Source organism: Notamacropus eugenii, chromosome 1 (assembly GCF_028372415.1).
Source record: "Notamacropus eugenii isolate mMacEug1 chromosome 1, mMacEug1.pri_v2, whole genome shotgun sequence".
NCBI lineage: Eukaryota > Metazoa > Chordata > Mammalia > Diprotodontia > Macropodidae > Notamacropus > Notamacropus eugenii.
In genome coordinates, this window is record NC_092872.1 from 283,082,516 (window position 1) to 283,099,759 (window position 17,244).

The window sequence follows — 17,244 nt, forward strand, 5'->3', positions numbered from 1 at the left end:
GGGGAAAGAGGAAGAAAGAGGGGGGAGGGGAGAGAGAGGCGGGAGAGACAGGGCAGGGAGGATTTCATGGAGACTGTAGAGCACATATCAGTAGAAAGTCTTAGCCCAGCACAAACATAAATACAACAACAGTGATTTCATTATATTGACAATACAATTCTTACCAACAACCCTAAAAATATGAGACTCACAATCTCTCCTGAAAAGATGGAAACACATGGACAATTGGCACCTGTTCCAGACCCAGGAAGGTTACCTCCCACAAGATCAGCAGGTCCCAGCAGGCATGATGCTGCTCAGGGGAACAACGGGAAGGGGGGAGGGGGCAGAGCCAAGAAGCGGGAGAGCCCTCTGCTCCACTACTAACCAGAAGAATAAAAAAACTTAAAGCAAAACCTTGCTCCTCTGGTCACTGGCAAAAGAAGTCCAAAACATGAGAAGAGGATTCCTAATTCCCAAGCCCAGGACCTCAGACCGTGTGCTCAGCCTCTCCTCCATCCTGTCTTCATTCCAGTAGCTGAGGCCAGTACTGTACATTAAGGAGTGTCCATTTTCAAGGGACAAGATCATGTGGAATCCAGCGGGTCCTGCTCTGTTAAGCTACCTCCTCAGGACTGGTGCTGGGGCCCCTTTTCAGGACAGTGAGTGGAGAAGGGCCATCCCCCCACCTCCACCCTGCCCCCCAGCCCCCACATCCAAAAAGTGGCCAAGCAGTGTTGAGCAGGAAGGCTCCTAACAGGCAGGGAAGGATTAGTGGTGTCCTTCAAGGCTCGGACCCAATACCTCTTTCCACATGAACCTGCAAGTGCCTCCCTCCTCCAAAAGGATGATCTTTTATTTGCTTTGCATATTCTTAGAGTCCATTATTTCTTCCCCAATAGAATAGAAGCTCTGTCTTTCTGACCCCAGCACCCACCACAGTGCCATATCCATTATCTGTGCCCATTACGCATTCAGTCTCCACAATCACTCCCATGGTCCAATAGCATATGGCAGCCAAAGGATCAGAGGTCAACTGGGGTCATAGGTCATAGTTATTCAGTGCCCATTTGTTGACTGGATGAATGAAGGATCGCCACATGGCTGTCATGCACACTTCTTTCTATGTGTTTTCTCATCTGTAGAATTTGACTTAGGGCCTGGACTGGTGGTTTCATTGGTGTAACAATAATAATGACTTGCTCTTATATAGCATTCACTTTACATATGTTATCTCATTGGGTCCCCATAACAAACTTGTGAGGCAAGTGCTATGATTATACTCATTTTACAAATGAGGAGACTGAAACTGAGAAAAGATAAATGACTGGTCTAGGATCACACAGATAATAAATGATTGAGGCAAGATTGGAATTTAGGTTTATCTGGTGCTCAGGTTGTACCACCTGGTAACTTCCAGGAAGGAAGGAAGATCCTTCTACCAAAATCTGTTGGCCCCTGCTCTGCTGCTCACAGTCTTAGAGAGTCTGGGGCACCCTGATAGGCTTAAAAAGTAAGGTGGGACACCTCTGTAGAATGGGGATCTACAGAGCCCTGTAGCCAACACCTCCCAGAATGGAGGGAGATAAGCATAAAATGTTGTCCAGATAGGAGAGATGTCCATGATAGGGAAGATTTCAAAAACTACTGCTGTGGAACAGATGAGGCTCCAGTTTGTCTATTCATGTCCTTGTCCTTAAAAATGAGCGTGCTCTCCTTTCCTCTACCCTCTTTCTCTCTCTCTCTCTCATCTCAGCTGCCACCATTATGCACAAATTTAGCAAAGAATAAGCTTAGTTCCAGCCAAGCAGACCAATTACAGACCTCCCTCAATGTATTCATAGAGTGTGCGCTGGTGATGAACTCCCCAGTCATTCATTACCCTCTTATCACGGAAAAGGACACTGGTGCATTTTCGTATCATCTCCAAGTTAATTTGAGGCTTTAAACATTTAAGTGTTTTAGATCTTGTAGGCATGGAGGATGGAGTGCGGAGGGAGAAAGAGATAGAATTTATTTATTTACCCTCAGGTAAGACGGAGAATTTTTCTTCTCTCTAAAATAGCACTTAACTTTGGAGTGTCTCTATACTTTCAGGATATACTCACTCTGTCAGTCTACATCCCAAGCCCATTGTGACTTAGGAGAAGGATTCTGTCTGGGATGGCTGAAAAATCCACCTACCTGCAGCAATCCAGGTGATGAACCCTGCAGAATTGCTTAGGCTAGTCCTCAGACACAAATTACACCATCCACCTTTGGTCCCACATTTGAAACTTTTTGTGGGATTTGTCAGAACCTGCTCTCCTATGGCTTAGCCTGGAATCTTCAGAGGTGATTTCCAGGTCAAAATGAGTCTTCAGAGGAAGACTTGTGCAAGGTGCCATTTTGAAACTAAACCACAAAGCCTGATTCATGTAATTAGACACAGCCCCTACACAATCCAACCCAATCCAACAATCATTTACAGTATTAAACACCTGTGATGCTCCAAACACCATCTTGGGTGTTGAGGATACAGGGGAAAGAAAGAAATGGTCCCTGCCCTAGAGGAATTTCCATTCCATCAGAGTACAATGTGTACGTGTAGAAGTCAATGCAGCCACCCTTGAGTGAAATGATAGGACCTTGTAAGAGAATGGCAATCCTGTGAGGAGGGAATGAATTCAAGGCAAGTTGTAGAAGAGAAAGCCCATGTGGGTGGGGAGGAGGGAAAATGGATAGAGAGAAAATTAACTGGCATCTAATAGCAAAAGACATGAATAAAAGGAAGGGAATAGGCACTTATTTGGCACCCACTACTTCTGAGACACTGTAGGAAATACTTTGATCCTCACAAAGTAGGTTCTGTTATTATTATTAGTTTACAGTTGAGGAATATAAGGCATACAGAAGTTAAGTGACTTGTCCTGGGTCAGGAAGAGTTGGAGACTGGACTTGAACTCAGGTTTTTCTGACTCCAGACACTGTGCTCTGTCAACTGTGGTGCCACCTAACTGCATCAATATAACTCTGGAGAGAGACATGTTGTGAACGTAGAACTAACAAGACTTTACAGTTGATTGGATATAGTAAGTGGGAGGAGAGCAGAATGAGAAGGCTTCAAGGATGACTTCAAGGTTGTAAACCTGAGAAATGGAAGGATGGAAACAGGGAAGTTTGGAAAGGAGCAGACTGGGATGGGGCACTTAGAGGACATCCAATCACGAACATCTAAAGGGAAGTTGGAGATGTGGCCATGGAGCTCAGGAGAGAGGTGATCTGGATAGATAGATCCAGGAATTACCTGCATAGAGATGGTAATTGAAGCTGGTAGAAGTGATCACTAAGGGGAAAAGTAGAGAGGGAGAAGAGAAGAGAACCTACAACAGATCCCTGGGGACAACCTTGTTTAAGGAGTATAACATGGATGATGATGCAACAAAGGAGCCCAAGAAATGAGATAAGTCATAATAGAAATACAAGGAAGATGTGTCCCAAAAACCTAGGCAGGAAAAGTATTCAGGAGGAGAAAGAGCTTAACATTGTCAGAGAAGTCAAGTTAGATGGGAAGCCTGACTCTGGTCCCTTCTTACCTGGCAAATGTAACAGCCTCCTAATTGTCTTCTGCAGTCTCTCCAGTTCATTCTTCATACAACTGTCAAAATCTTTGTCCTAAGGTACAGATCTGACCAGTCACTTCTGTGATCAAAAATCTTTCAAGGCTCCTAACTACGATTATTGCCTTCCTTCTTTCAGTATGGATGGCACCTCATCCCTGACTTCTCATCCTCTGTGATTCTTCATTGCTTTTCCTCTAAAGGGTGAACAAACATGCCAAAGGCCTTCCTCTTATAAGTGACAATGCCCCAAATCAGACTATTCATCTGATCCCCTTCAATCCCTATAATGCATGCATTTTCTCAATAACGTTGCTAGTGCCTCTTCTTAGTGAAGCCCAACACTGGACAGTTGTTTGCTTCCTACTGGGCAGCTTTTTGTTTGCTAGCTCCAGGTTACCTGTAAGTTTACATCTTCATAGCTTTCTGTAGTCTAGGATCAATTACCATATAGCTATAGCCTCACCTAAGAACATCATTTGTATCTAAAGAATCTCTGTCTAAAGAATTTCTTTGTGTCTGAGAGTCCCTTGGGGTCATTAACAACACCGTGCATCTCTCCAACACTATCCAGCCTGATCCTCTTCAATATTCTGAACTCATCTCACTGTCCACCAGCAGAGCCTGTCCCAGATGGACCAACCTAAAGGAATAACCAAATAACTGAGTTCATAGTTGGGATTACTGTTTCATCCATTTAGGTTTTCCTAGGTAGACTGTTAGACCAACCCCTTTTGAGTGGTCATAGAACTTATCAAGGACAAGATCTCTGTGAAGTTCTGAGGCTTAAAGCAATTACTCCATCATGATCTATAAATAGAATCATCTGTGGACCTTACCATCCCTAGAGAATTCCTATTCTGCTTGGATCTTGCATAGGGCATCATCTAGGGGAGAGGCAAATGCTAAGACCCAACCTGTGAGATATGGGGATCCTGGGATGTTCCTGGACCTCCATCACAGGCACGTATCTTTTAAGTTGTCTAGGGATAAGCTTCCACCAAGCCATTGGCATGTTTTAACCATATCTTTAGGATATACAGCACATATTTCTGAGATGGCCAGGCTCCAGGGTCCAGGCTCTAGGCTGTAGTTATGGAAAAGAGTGAAGTTGCTTGGTGCCCAGAAGAATTAAACCAGTGCATTTATACCACTCCAAGGTTCATATTCATTTTCTCTTCAGTCTTCTCAACCACCTTGTGAGGTAGGTAGGGCCAATATCAATTTCCTCATTTTGCAGATGAGAAAACTAAATCTTATTAATGAGAAGAGGAAGGTCCAAGGTCATGTGACTGATAAGCAATGGGGCACTGACTCAAATCCATGAGTTCTTACTTCAGATCTGGCTCTCTACCTCCTTCCCTCTACCTCTTGCACCAATTCCTAGAAGCATCTTCATTAGCAAGTTCTGACGTCTGAGCACTTACTCAGCTTTCTAAGCACCAATTCCCATGACCGCCATAGTGAAGAACATCTGTCATGATAGAATGTGACGCAGACACTGCTCAGCAGAGAAACACTACATATATTTTGAAAATAGGTTTAAAGCATGAAGAATGGGCAGAACTGGATCCATGAGACAATTCCATTTCTCTTGGAAAAACACACTATTGGTTGTTATCCTGGATCCCCAGACACATCCTATTACCCACATCACTGTTTACACATTCAATTTGGGAACCATTTGATCATGTTTGGGGGAATGATAGTAACTCATTAGAGAAAATAAAACTCAGGCCCATGACAACAGGCATCTTTACCTCAGTTAGACCAAAAGATATTGAAGTTCACAGAAACATAGAAAGAACCATGGAAGCTCTGAGGTGGGAGGCACCCTCAGAAGCCACTAAGCTCAACATATACTGAACCAAGCATCTCCCCTACCAAACCTCTGGAAAGTGGTCATCCAGTTTTTGCCTTATGACCTTCAAGAAGAGGGCAGGTCACTCTCTCTTCAAGAAGCCCAGTTCCCATACAAACCCAAATTTCCCAAGAGCATTGGCTCTGGAGTCACATGGGTTCAGATAGGATTTCTGATACTTACTGCCTGGATGACCTTGGACAAGTCACTTCATTTCTTTGGACCTCAGGTTATCTATCTGTCAAATGAAAGTATCTTTGTAGATGGCCTCTGAGGGTCCTTCTACCTCTAGGTCTGTGATCCCTATCATTCCTGTGGTGACTGCACCTTCAATATGTGGTACAAATTAGCCTATACTGTCTAGAACCCTTTCTGCTTCAAATCCACACATTCTTATCAGCTCCATGAAGAACTGGATGGATGGATGGATGGATGGATGGATGGATGGATGGATAGATAGATGGACATATGAGTGGGTGAACAGTTGTAAAATTAAAGAAAAACAATTATCAAGTACTTACTATGTGTCAAGTACTGTGCAAAGTGCCGGGGACATAAATAGAAAAGCAAGCAAGTCCCTGCTCTCAAGGAGTTTGCATTCTAATTATGGAGGTAATGTATAAGGAAGGAAGCTTTCAGCTGCAAATCAGAGGAGACAACAACAGGGCAGCTGCAGGGTAGCTGGAAAAACCCAGTTATTCTTATGATGTAGTGACAGGGCAGATGCTAATGCATCTTCGTTAGAATCATGTCCATGGATTAGGCAGCTAGGTTGTGCAGTGAATAAAGCAGAAGTCAAGGAGGTTGAGTTCAAATCTAGCCTCAGATACTTAATAGGAAGTCACTTATCACCCTTTTGCCTCAGTGTCTTCATCTGTAAAATTGAAATAATAGAACTTCTATCCAGGGTTGTTGTGAGGGTTAAACAAGCCCTTAGTATAGTGCCTGGCACATAGTAAGTGCTACATTAATGTTAACTATTATTATTATTATTATCTGTCTTGGGTATTGAACCATTTGATAGTTTAGGTCAAGTATTTTGGTGGATAGGACTTTCTTTAAAAGCTGGGCTTGTTAAGGAAGTGTTGAGGGAGAGGGATTTCCCAGGTATCTGCTAGATCAGGTGTCTGCAGGATTTGTTCCCTGGGCATTCGCCTGGGTGCAAGGTTAGTGGCCTGGAGGATGTGGCTTTTCCCAGGGTTCTCAGGCTCCTGGTCCTGGTATGCCTCTGGGTGTAGCCCTCATATTTCACATTTATATCAAACTAGGGACAGATCTCCTCTCAAGTCCTCTCCTCATCCACCTCGTCCTTGGGCACAGGTGTCCCTGCCCCTCCCAGGCTGTGCCAAGGGAATGCAAACCCTGGCAATTCCTACCATGAAGGAAAAGCTTTAAGTATGGCAGGCTTCCAGCCTCAATGTTGCCTTCTGCTGCTCCCTCTCCCTCACCCTACATATCCAGCCAAATGTTGTCAGTTCTGCCTCCACATTCTCTCCCAAATCTATCTGTTGCCTCCACTCTCAGGGCCACTCCTTAATTTAGTCACCACCCCCCACCTCTCACCTGGGTTCAAATCCAGATTCTGATCATTGATTCAATTCAATGAGTTTTATCATGTATTAATATTTATGAATTTAATATTTACTAAATATTTAATTTAAATTTATTAAGATTAGGTATTAATTTCTTCTCTTTGAAGGTCACTATTAAAATGTTTCACTCTGTCACGGATAAATCCCCAGATCATAATATCTGGTACCTACCAGTTCCCACTTCTCCATCCTTCCTTAAGAAATTCAGGGGGTGGAGCCAAGACTCACTAAGCTCTTGGACAAACTCCTTCATATACCTCTGAAAGGAGAATCTGACCACATTTTGGAGGTGCAGAATCCAGTGGCAGACAGACTGTGGCAGATTCAGAGCCAAGGACAGACTGAAAGGTCCACGGGAAGGATCGGTTCCACAGGGGTGAGCCCCCAGCGCACAGTGCAGCATGGCCAGCACAATGGAGGGGAAGAGCCCTGGGAAACCTGAGAGCAGCAGGTGGAACCAGCAGAGCAGCACCTGAGGGTGGGAGACCAGCCAAGCTGATCCAGTGAGAGCAGCTGAGTGCCAGATATCAGCACAGCAGCTCCTGAGACTTTCCGCCCACAGATTAAACATTGGTAAGTCACCTACTTGAACTTCTGGGAGCCAGGATGGTGAAGTGATCAGTAAATACTCTTTCCTCCCCCCTTGATGACCATGAAAGAAGCATAAAATATTTCCCCAGAAAAATCCTGGATCAGTGGGAACAGCAGAGGGGGCAAATAGTCTCATAACACCTGAGGCTAGGAAAATAGCTAAGGGGGATTCCTCCTACTGTGGTGGAGGCAAACCAAAAGGACAGAGGACCCAGGGTGGAGAAAACTCACACTAAGACCCCGGCAAGCCTCAGCCCCAGGAGAGGAACCCCAGGAGGGTGAGAACCCATACTAGCATCTAGGCATGCCTCAGCACTCCAGGGGAAAAGGGAAGACAATAGGGCAGCTGGGATCACCATCCCCTGAGCTTGCCTTTGCCTCAGTTCAGCTGAGGAGATCTCCTGTGACCAGACCGCTCCTCCCACACACTTAACAAGCTAACCCCAGGGCTGATCGGGGAAACACAAAACAAAAACCTGCTCTTAGCTTTTTCACACGTCAGCTCAACATAAAGTTCTGTAGCTTCTAACTGAAAGAACCAGAAGCACAAGACACAATCAACATCATGAATTAAAAAAAAGCAAAATAAGCGCGAAAAAACCATAGAATCTTTCTATGGAGATAAGGACCAAAACACAAATACCAAAGAAGTCAGTGATGAGACTGTACTTCCATCTGAAACTTCAGAAGGGACTATGAACTGCTCGCATGCACAAACAACTCTCCTAGAACAGCTGAACAACGAAATAGAAGAAAAACTGGCCAATGATTTTTAAATTATAAAAAAAGAATTTACTGATGAGAACATCTCTTTGAAAAGGAAAATTGAACAAATGGAAAAGGAAGTACAAAAATTAGCTAGAGAAAATAATTCCCTAAAAGGAACAGTTGGCCAAATGGAAAAGGAAACACAAAACCTAACTGGGAAAATTGGACAAATGGAAAAGGAAGCACAAAAATTAACTGGAGAAAATAACTCCTTAAAAGGAAAACTTGGACAGATGGAAAAGGAGGTGCAAAAGTTAACTGAAGAAAACAATTTGATAAAGATTAGAATTGGGCAAGTAGAAACTAATGACTCTATGAGACAGCAAGAATCAGTCAAACAAAATCTAAAGAATGAAAAGATAGAAGAAAATGTAAAATATCTAATTGGAAAAACAACTGACCTGGAAAATAGATCCAGGAGAGAAAATTTAAGAATTATTGGCCTGCCAGAAAGCCATGATGAAAAAAAGAGTCTGGACAATATCTTCCAGGAAATCATTAAGGAAAACTGCCCAGAAGTGCTAGATTCAGAGGGCAAAACAGTCATCAAAAGAATCCACCATTCACCTCCCAAAACGGATCTCAAACTCAAAACCCCAAGAAATATTGTTGCCAAATTCTAGAACTATCAAGCAAAGGAGAAAATACTATAGGCAGCCAGAAGGAAACAATTCAAATATCGAGTCAGGATCACACAGGACCTTGCAGCTTTTACCTTAAAAGATAGAAGGAATTGGAATCAAATATTCTGTAAGGCAAAGGAGTTGGGACTACAACCAAGGATCAACTTCCCAGCAAAGTTCAGCATAACATTTCAGGCAAGGAGAAGGTCATTCAACGAAGTAAGGGATTTCCAGACCTTCCCGACCAAAACGCCAGAACTTAATAGACAATTCAATCTTCAAATCAGGTCTCAAGAGAATCATAAAAAGGTAAACAGGGGGAAAAAAACTTGCTACTCAATTGAGGCAAACTGTTTACCTCCCTATAAGGGAAGATGATACCTGTTAATCTTGAGAATTGTGCATCTGTTATGAAATATAAAAGGGTTATACATAGAGGGAATGGGTATTAAGTAAATGTGTCATGTTAAAAATATGACTTAAATATGCAAAGGGATTGTAACAGGAGGTGTGAAAAGGAGGAAGAAGAAAATGGTAAATTACATCACAGGAAGAAGTACAAAATTACAGTAGAGGGAAAGAGGGGAGGGAGATGAGCATTGTTTGAGAGGTACTCTTATCTGATTTGTTCAAGGAGGGAACAATAAACTTAAGTAGATAATCCTAAATAGCTCTATAGGCAGTAGGAGAGGAAGGGGGAAGAAAGGGGAGGGAAGATAAAAGGGAGTGAAGAAGCAATAAGGGTAAAAGGGAGTAAAAGGGAGGGGAGCTAAAAGAAGGAAGAGAAGGCTGCAGGAGGAGGTGGTGAAAAGTGAATACTATTGAGGAGACTAAGGGAGATGGGAGAGCTAAAAGCACAAATGGTGGGAAAGAGGATGGAGGGAAATACACAGATTGTAATCATAACTTTGAATGTAAATGGAATGAACTCTCCCATAAAATGGAGATGGATAGCAGAATGGATTAAAAGCCATAATCCAACAATATGTTGTTTATAAGAAACACATTTGAAATGGGGTGATACACACAGGATAAAGGTCAAAGGTTGGAGCAGAATATATTGTGCTTCAGCTGATGTAAGAAAAGCAGGAATAGCAATCCTAATCTCAGACAAAGCAAAAGCAGAAATAGGTCTAATCAAAAGAGATAAGGATGGAAACTATATCCTGCTAAAAGGCACCATAGACAATGAAGCAATATCATTATTAAACATGTATGCTCCAAGTGGTATAGCATCCAAATTCATAGAGGAGAGGTTGGGGGAGTTGAAGGAAGAAACTGACAGCAAAACTATACTAGTGGGGGACCTCAACCTCCCCCTCTCTGAACTCGATAAATCTAACCTCAATATAAATAAGAAAGAGGTTAAGGAGGTAAATAAAACTCTGGATAAGGTAGATATGATAGATCTCTGGAGAAAATTGAATGGGAATAGAAAGGAATATACCTTTTTCTCAGTGGTATATGGCACATTTACAAAAATTGACCATATATGAGGACATGAAGATCTCACAATCTAGTGCAGAAAGGCAGAGATAATCAATGCATCTTTCTCAGATCATAATGCAACAAAAATTATATGTAATAAAAGGTCATGGAAAGATAAACCAAAAATCAATTGGAAACTAAATAATCTAATCCTAAAGAAGGAGTGGATTAAAGAAGAAATCATAGAAACAATCAACAACTTCATTCAAGAGAATGACAATAATGAGACAACCTACCAAATTTTATGGGATACTGCAAAAGCAGTTCTTAGGGGAAGTCTTATATCTTTGAATGCCTACATAAATAAAATAGAGAAAGAGGAGATCAATGACTTGGGCATGCAGCTGAAAAAGCTAGAAAAAGAACAAATTGAAAATCCCCAAGTAAATACCAAATTAGAAACACTAAAAACCAAAGGAGAGATTAATAAAATTGAAATTAAGAAAACTATTGAATTAATAAATAAAACCAATAGTTGATTTTATGAAAAAAACTAATAAAATTGATAAACCTTTGGTCAATTTGATTAAAAAAAGAAAGAAGAAAATCAAATTATTAATATTAAAAATGAAAGGGGTGAACTCACCTCCAATGAGGAGGAAATTAAAACAATAATTAGAAATTACTTTGCCCAACCTTACGCCCACAAATTCGATAATCTAAATGAAATGGATGAGTATTTTAAAAAATACAAATTGCCCAGATTAACAGAAGAGGAAGCTGAATACTTAACCCCATCTCAGAAAAAGAAATTGAACAAGCCATCAATGAACTCCCTAGGAAAAATCTCCAGGGCCAGATGGATTCACAAGTGAATTCTATCAAACATTTGAAGAACAGTTAATTCCAACACTGTATAGATTATTTTTGAAAATTGGGGAAGCAGGAGTCTTCCCAAATTCTTTCTATGATACAAATATGGTTTTGATACCTAAACCGGGAAGACACAAAACAGAGAAAGAAAATTATAAACCAATTTCTCTAATGAATATAGATGCAAAAATTTTAAATAAGATTTTAGCAAAACGAATGCAGCATCTCATCACGAGAATAACACATTATGATCAGGTAAGATTCATACCAGGAATGCAGGGCTGGTTCAATATTAGGAAAACTATTATCATTATCAATCATATCAACAATAAAACTAACCAAAACCACATGATTATCTCAATAAATGCAGAAAAAGCTTTTGACAAAATACAACACCCATTCCTATTAAAAACACTGGAGAACATAGGAATAAAGGGAACTTTCCATAAAATAGTTAGCAGTATCTACCTAAAACCTTCAGCAAGCATTATATGCAATGGGGATAACCTAGTTGTATTTCCAATAAGATCAGGGGTGAAACAAGGATGTCCATTATCACCACTATTATTCAATATGGTACTAGAAATGTTGGCTATAGCAATTAGACAAAATAAAGAAATTGAAGGAATAAGAATAGGCAAAGAAGAAACTAAGTTATCACTCTTTGCAGATGATATGATGATGTACTTAGAAAATCCCAGAGACTCAAGTAAAAAACTACTTGACATAATAAACAATAATAAATAACCTGGCAAAGTTGCAGGTTACAAAATAAACCTGCACAAATCTTCTGCATTCCTATATATTAGCAACAAAGTCCAACAGCAAGAGATAGAAACAGAAATCCCATTTAAAACTATGGTAGGCACTGTAAAATACTAGGGAATTTACCTGCCAAAACAAACCCAGGGACTATATGAACACAATTACAAGACATATTTTGTACAAACGAAGTCAGATTTAAGTAAGTGGAAAAACATCAGTTGCTCATGGGTAGGCCGAGGTAATATAATAAAAATGACAATTCTACCTAAATTAATTTGCTTATTTAGTGCCATACCAATTAAACTATAAGATAATTATTTTCTAGAGCTGGATAAAATAATATCAAAATTCATCTGGAAGAACAAAATGTCCAGAATATCAAAGGGACTAATGAAAAGAAATCTAGGGAAGGTGGCCTAGGGCTACCAGATCTCAAATTGTACTATGAAGCAGCAATTATCAAAACCACTTGGTATTGGCTAAGAAACAGAAGGGTAGACAAATGGAATAGACTTGGCACTCAAGACATGGTAGGCAAGGAATATAGCAATCTCCTGTTTGATAAACCCAAGGACCCTAGCTTCTGGGATAAGAACTCACTGTTCAACAAAAATTGCTGGGAAAACTGGATAACAATGTGGCGGAAACTAAGCATAGACCCATGCCTGACACCATACACAAGAATTAAGTCCAAATGGGTACACGATCTAAGTATAAAGATTGATACCATGGACAAACTGGAGGAGCAAGGAATAGTGTATTCATCAGATTTATGGAGAAGGGAAGAATTTTTTACTAAAGAAGAGATAGAAAGCATTACGAAATGCAAGATGGATCATTTTGATTACATTAAACTGAAAAGTTTTTGCACAACCAAACCCAATGCAACCAAAATTCGGAGGGATGTAGTAAATTGGGAAAGAATTTTTATAGCTAATCTTGGGGATAAAAGTCTCATTTCTAGAATATATGGAGAACTGACTCAAATGTATAACTATACAAGTCATTCCCCAATTGATAAATAGTCAAAGGATATGAACAGGCAATTTTCAGAGGAAGAAATTAAAGCCATCTATAATCATATGAAAAAAGCTTTAAATCATTTTTGATTAGAGAGATGCAAATCAAAACAACTCTGAGGTACCATATCACACCTATAAGATTGGCAAACATGACAGAACAAGAAAATGATAAATGTTGGAGAGGATGTGGAAGAGTTGGAACACTAATTCATTGTTGGTGGAGCTGTGAGCTCCTCCAACCATTCTGGAAAGTGGTTTGGAACTATACCCAAAGGGCTACAAAAATGTGCATATCCTTTGACCCAATAATATTGCTACTAGGACTATATCCCCCAAGAGATCATAAAAATGGGAAAGGGTCCCACATGTACAAAAATGTTTATAATAGCACTCTTTGTAGTTGTCAAAAACTGGAAGTCAAGGGGATGCCCATCAATTGGGGAATGGCTGAATAAATTATGTTATATGAATGTAGTGGAGTACTATTGCACCATAAGAAATGATGAACAAGAAGACTTCAGGGAGGCCCAGAAAGACTTATATGATCTGATGCTGAGTGAAAGGAGCAGAACCAGGAGAACTTTGTGCACAGCAACGACCACAGTGTGCAAGAGTTTTTTCTGGTAGACTTGGAACTTTGTAATAACGCAAGAACTTAAAAAAAAAATTCTCAATGGTTTTCTAAGGCAAAATGCCTTCCACACTCAGAGAAAGAACTATGGAATTCATTCACAGAATGTAGCAGATCATGTTTGTGTGTGTGTGTGTGTGTCTGTGTCTGTGTCTGTGTATTATGTTTTGATTTGTTATATGATTTCTTCCATTCATTTTAATTGGTCTACATAGCATGACTATAGTGAAAATGTATTCAATAGGAAAGTATATGTAGATCCTATATAAAATTGTATGCCGTCTTGGGGAGGGAGGGGGGAAAAAGGGGGATAGGTGTGGGGAGATTAAAATCTCAATTTTATGGTAGTGACTGTAGAACATTAAAAAAATAAAATTTAATTTAAAAAAAGGTTCATTGCTATTTTCCTCCTTGACTCTTGGTCTTCCACTTTGGGGACTTTGGCATTCATGTCATTTTTCCCCCAAACTCCATAACCTTCCAAATTCTCAGTCCCTACCACTCCTGTGATCTGCCCCAGCCACATTCAGGGGCAATCATGCCCTGGACCTCACCAGTCAGTCTATTTAATTATCTTGTAAGTTGTTTGTATAAATTCTGAATAGATTTATTGTGTACATACTTATACACATACATATTGTCTCCCCCAATAGAATGTCAGTTCCTTGAGTGTGAAGACTATTTTGTTCTCTGTACTTATTTCCCCTTATATTATTTAACACAGTGTCTGTTGCACAGTAGGATCTTAATAAATATTTATTTCTTGCTTGTTTGTTTCCTTTCTATGCACCAAGCATTTTGTTGGTGCTGGAATAGTGTCCCAGTTCCAAACAGCTCTCCTGTAAGATCTCTTCTCAATATTCAACTATCCACTACCCTGTGTACAAAGAAAAATAAGGGAAACAGTCCTTCTCAGGAAGCTTAAATTCTACTAGAATCCTCCATATTGCCCTCCATATGTGCCGATCACTTCAGCACCTTGGACCTCAATTCTTGAAAGGAGAGGGTTTGAGTAAGTGACCCTGGGGGTGCCATTTAGCTCTCAGGCTATGATCTTCTATGGTAATCAAAAGACCATTTACTAAAACTAAGAGGAGAAGGGGCAAGACCATAATCTTCAGTGGGGAAGACAGTCCTTGCTTCCTAGTGACATCATGGATTTTTGACACAAAAGTCTTCTTTCCAATATGAATTTATAGGGTGCATTCCAGTTCAGACAGGGTTTCTTCCACAATTCCACAAGAAAGATAGTGAAAGAATTATCATCACCAACCTGTGGGTGATCATGCTGAGGCTCAGAGGAGACAGTGGCTTTCCTAGGGGCACCTAGCTCTGCTGGGGAAGAGTTAGGACTCAGTGTCAGTCCTTGGAGTTCCAAGACTAGTGTTCTTTGCACAACACCACTAAAGGTGTTTGGATTTGGAATAAAAAGACTTAAATATCCTTCCTGCAGAGTGTGATCTCCTTGAGCTAATAATAGTATGTAACATTTATATAAGTGCTTACCATGTGCCAGACATTGTGTTAAGCATTTTATAATTATTACCTCATCTGATTCTCACAACCACCTTGGTAGGCAGGTTGTAATATTATCCACACTTTACAGATGAGGAAATTGAGGGAAACAGAGGTTAAATGAGTTGCCCAGGATTACACAGCTTATCTGAGGTTGGATTTGAACTTAAGTCTTCATGATTTTTCTTCTCTTTTTTTTTTAGACTTGGTGTCCCTGGTATCCAACACAGTGTCCAGTGTGGAATGGGTACTTGATATGTCTGTCAAATTCAATTGACTCTGGGCTCTAGGACTCATTTTGTGACCTTGAGCAAGTTTTGTCCCCTCTCTGGGTCTGAGTTTTCTTTTCTGTAAAAGGAGGGGGAGTGGGCAAGGGTGGCTACATGACCTCCAAGGCTGCTTCCATCTTGGGGAGCATCAGCTCTGCTTTTCTGTCTGGTCCTCAATCAAGCCTCAAGCAGCTGGTCCCTCCAGCTGTCAACATATAATATTTCACCAGAGCTGAATGGACTTTTTTCAGGGTCAAAGCCTTTGCATAGGACTAGGCTGCACACTTTTCTTGTGTGTATGTGGCAGCAGTGGCCAAGATTTCATTTATTCCACTAATGAGTTGAGGGACATGAAGACTTCATTTCTGCTCTGGTTCACTGTGGCCTTCTCCTTCTCCTATATTAGGTTTGCTTGGAAGCCTCTGAATGAGACAATCCTGGAATTCACCGACTTCAGTTCATTTATTCAAACAAACTGGGGTTGATTTTTTAAGCTGTTCCTATTGAGAAATCAACCTTCCTTCATTTGCTCTGGATAATGACTCAAAAGGCTGACTTCCTAGAAGCCCCCTCTTTCCAGCCTTCCCCTAAGCTTTCTGCCCTGTTGTCTTTCCCAGGCTCCAGCAGGGGACTTGGTCTGGCCCCCAGTGCTCCCCTCATCTGAATTTCGCAGGTCACTCTCCACCCAGATTCTCTACCAGGGGATTCTTTCTCCACATGTTTGCACAAACTTATCTGTGTAGGCATGTAAGCTTATGGTGGGCAGGCATTCTTTGACTTTTGTCTTTGTTATAGGTATTTTTTCATTTAGCCTGCAGACTGATTGATTGAAGGGTATGGCCCTCTCTAGACATTCTTTGAAGCAATCAATATCAACATGGGAAGACTCTTATGACCTGAGGCAGAGCAAGGAAAGAACAGAACCACCATGTGAGCACAATACTACAAGTTGAAAAAAGCATCAAAAGGCAGCTGAACTCAAATTAACCATAATGAAGAGTCTGGATCCTACACAGCAGATTTCAACAACACTGAACCCCCTCCTACTGAGAGAGAGGTGATGACTATGAAGGCTGAGTGCTGTATTCACTCTCTGATACCGTCACTCTGTTGGGATTTTTTAACAATTGTTTTTATTTGTTACAAGGAAGGTTTGAAGGAGGGAATATCAGAAAATAACTATGATATGAAAATAAAAGGCATCCTTATGATATTTCTGAAGCTCATTTGAAGGAAATGAGATGTTTGTTCTTGAAAGGAGACCTGGGGAAACACAAAAACTGTCTTCATATATTGGAAGGGCTGGCACGGTGAAGAAAGATAATATTGATCCTGCTGATGCATAGAAGATGCCAAAGGGCTGATGTAAGCTTGCTGTCAGAAAGGACAGGCTAACTATCAGCACTACCCAAGTGGAGAGCTGCCTTGGGAGGTGGTGGGTGCCCCCATGTGGTAGGTCTTCAAATAGAGGCTAACTGGCCTCTTATCAAAGATGCCATAGAGGAGGATTCTTGTTCAGGTAAAGGCAGGGCAAGATGGCCCCTGAGGTCCTTCCAGCTCTGATATTCAGAAGTTCAGTGAACTCCCTCCACCACTCCCAGAAATAGACTTCCCACGTTCCTATCAGTTCTTGCCCACCATGTATTTGTGAAATTCTGGTCTTGTTAGCAAAATAGCACATCATTAAACTGAGAAGGCAACAGTTGATGAGATAAAGCATCAACAGGG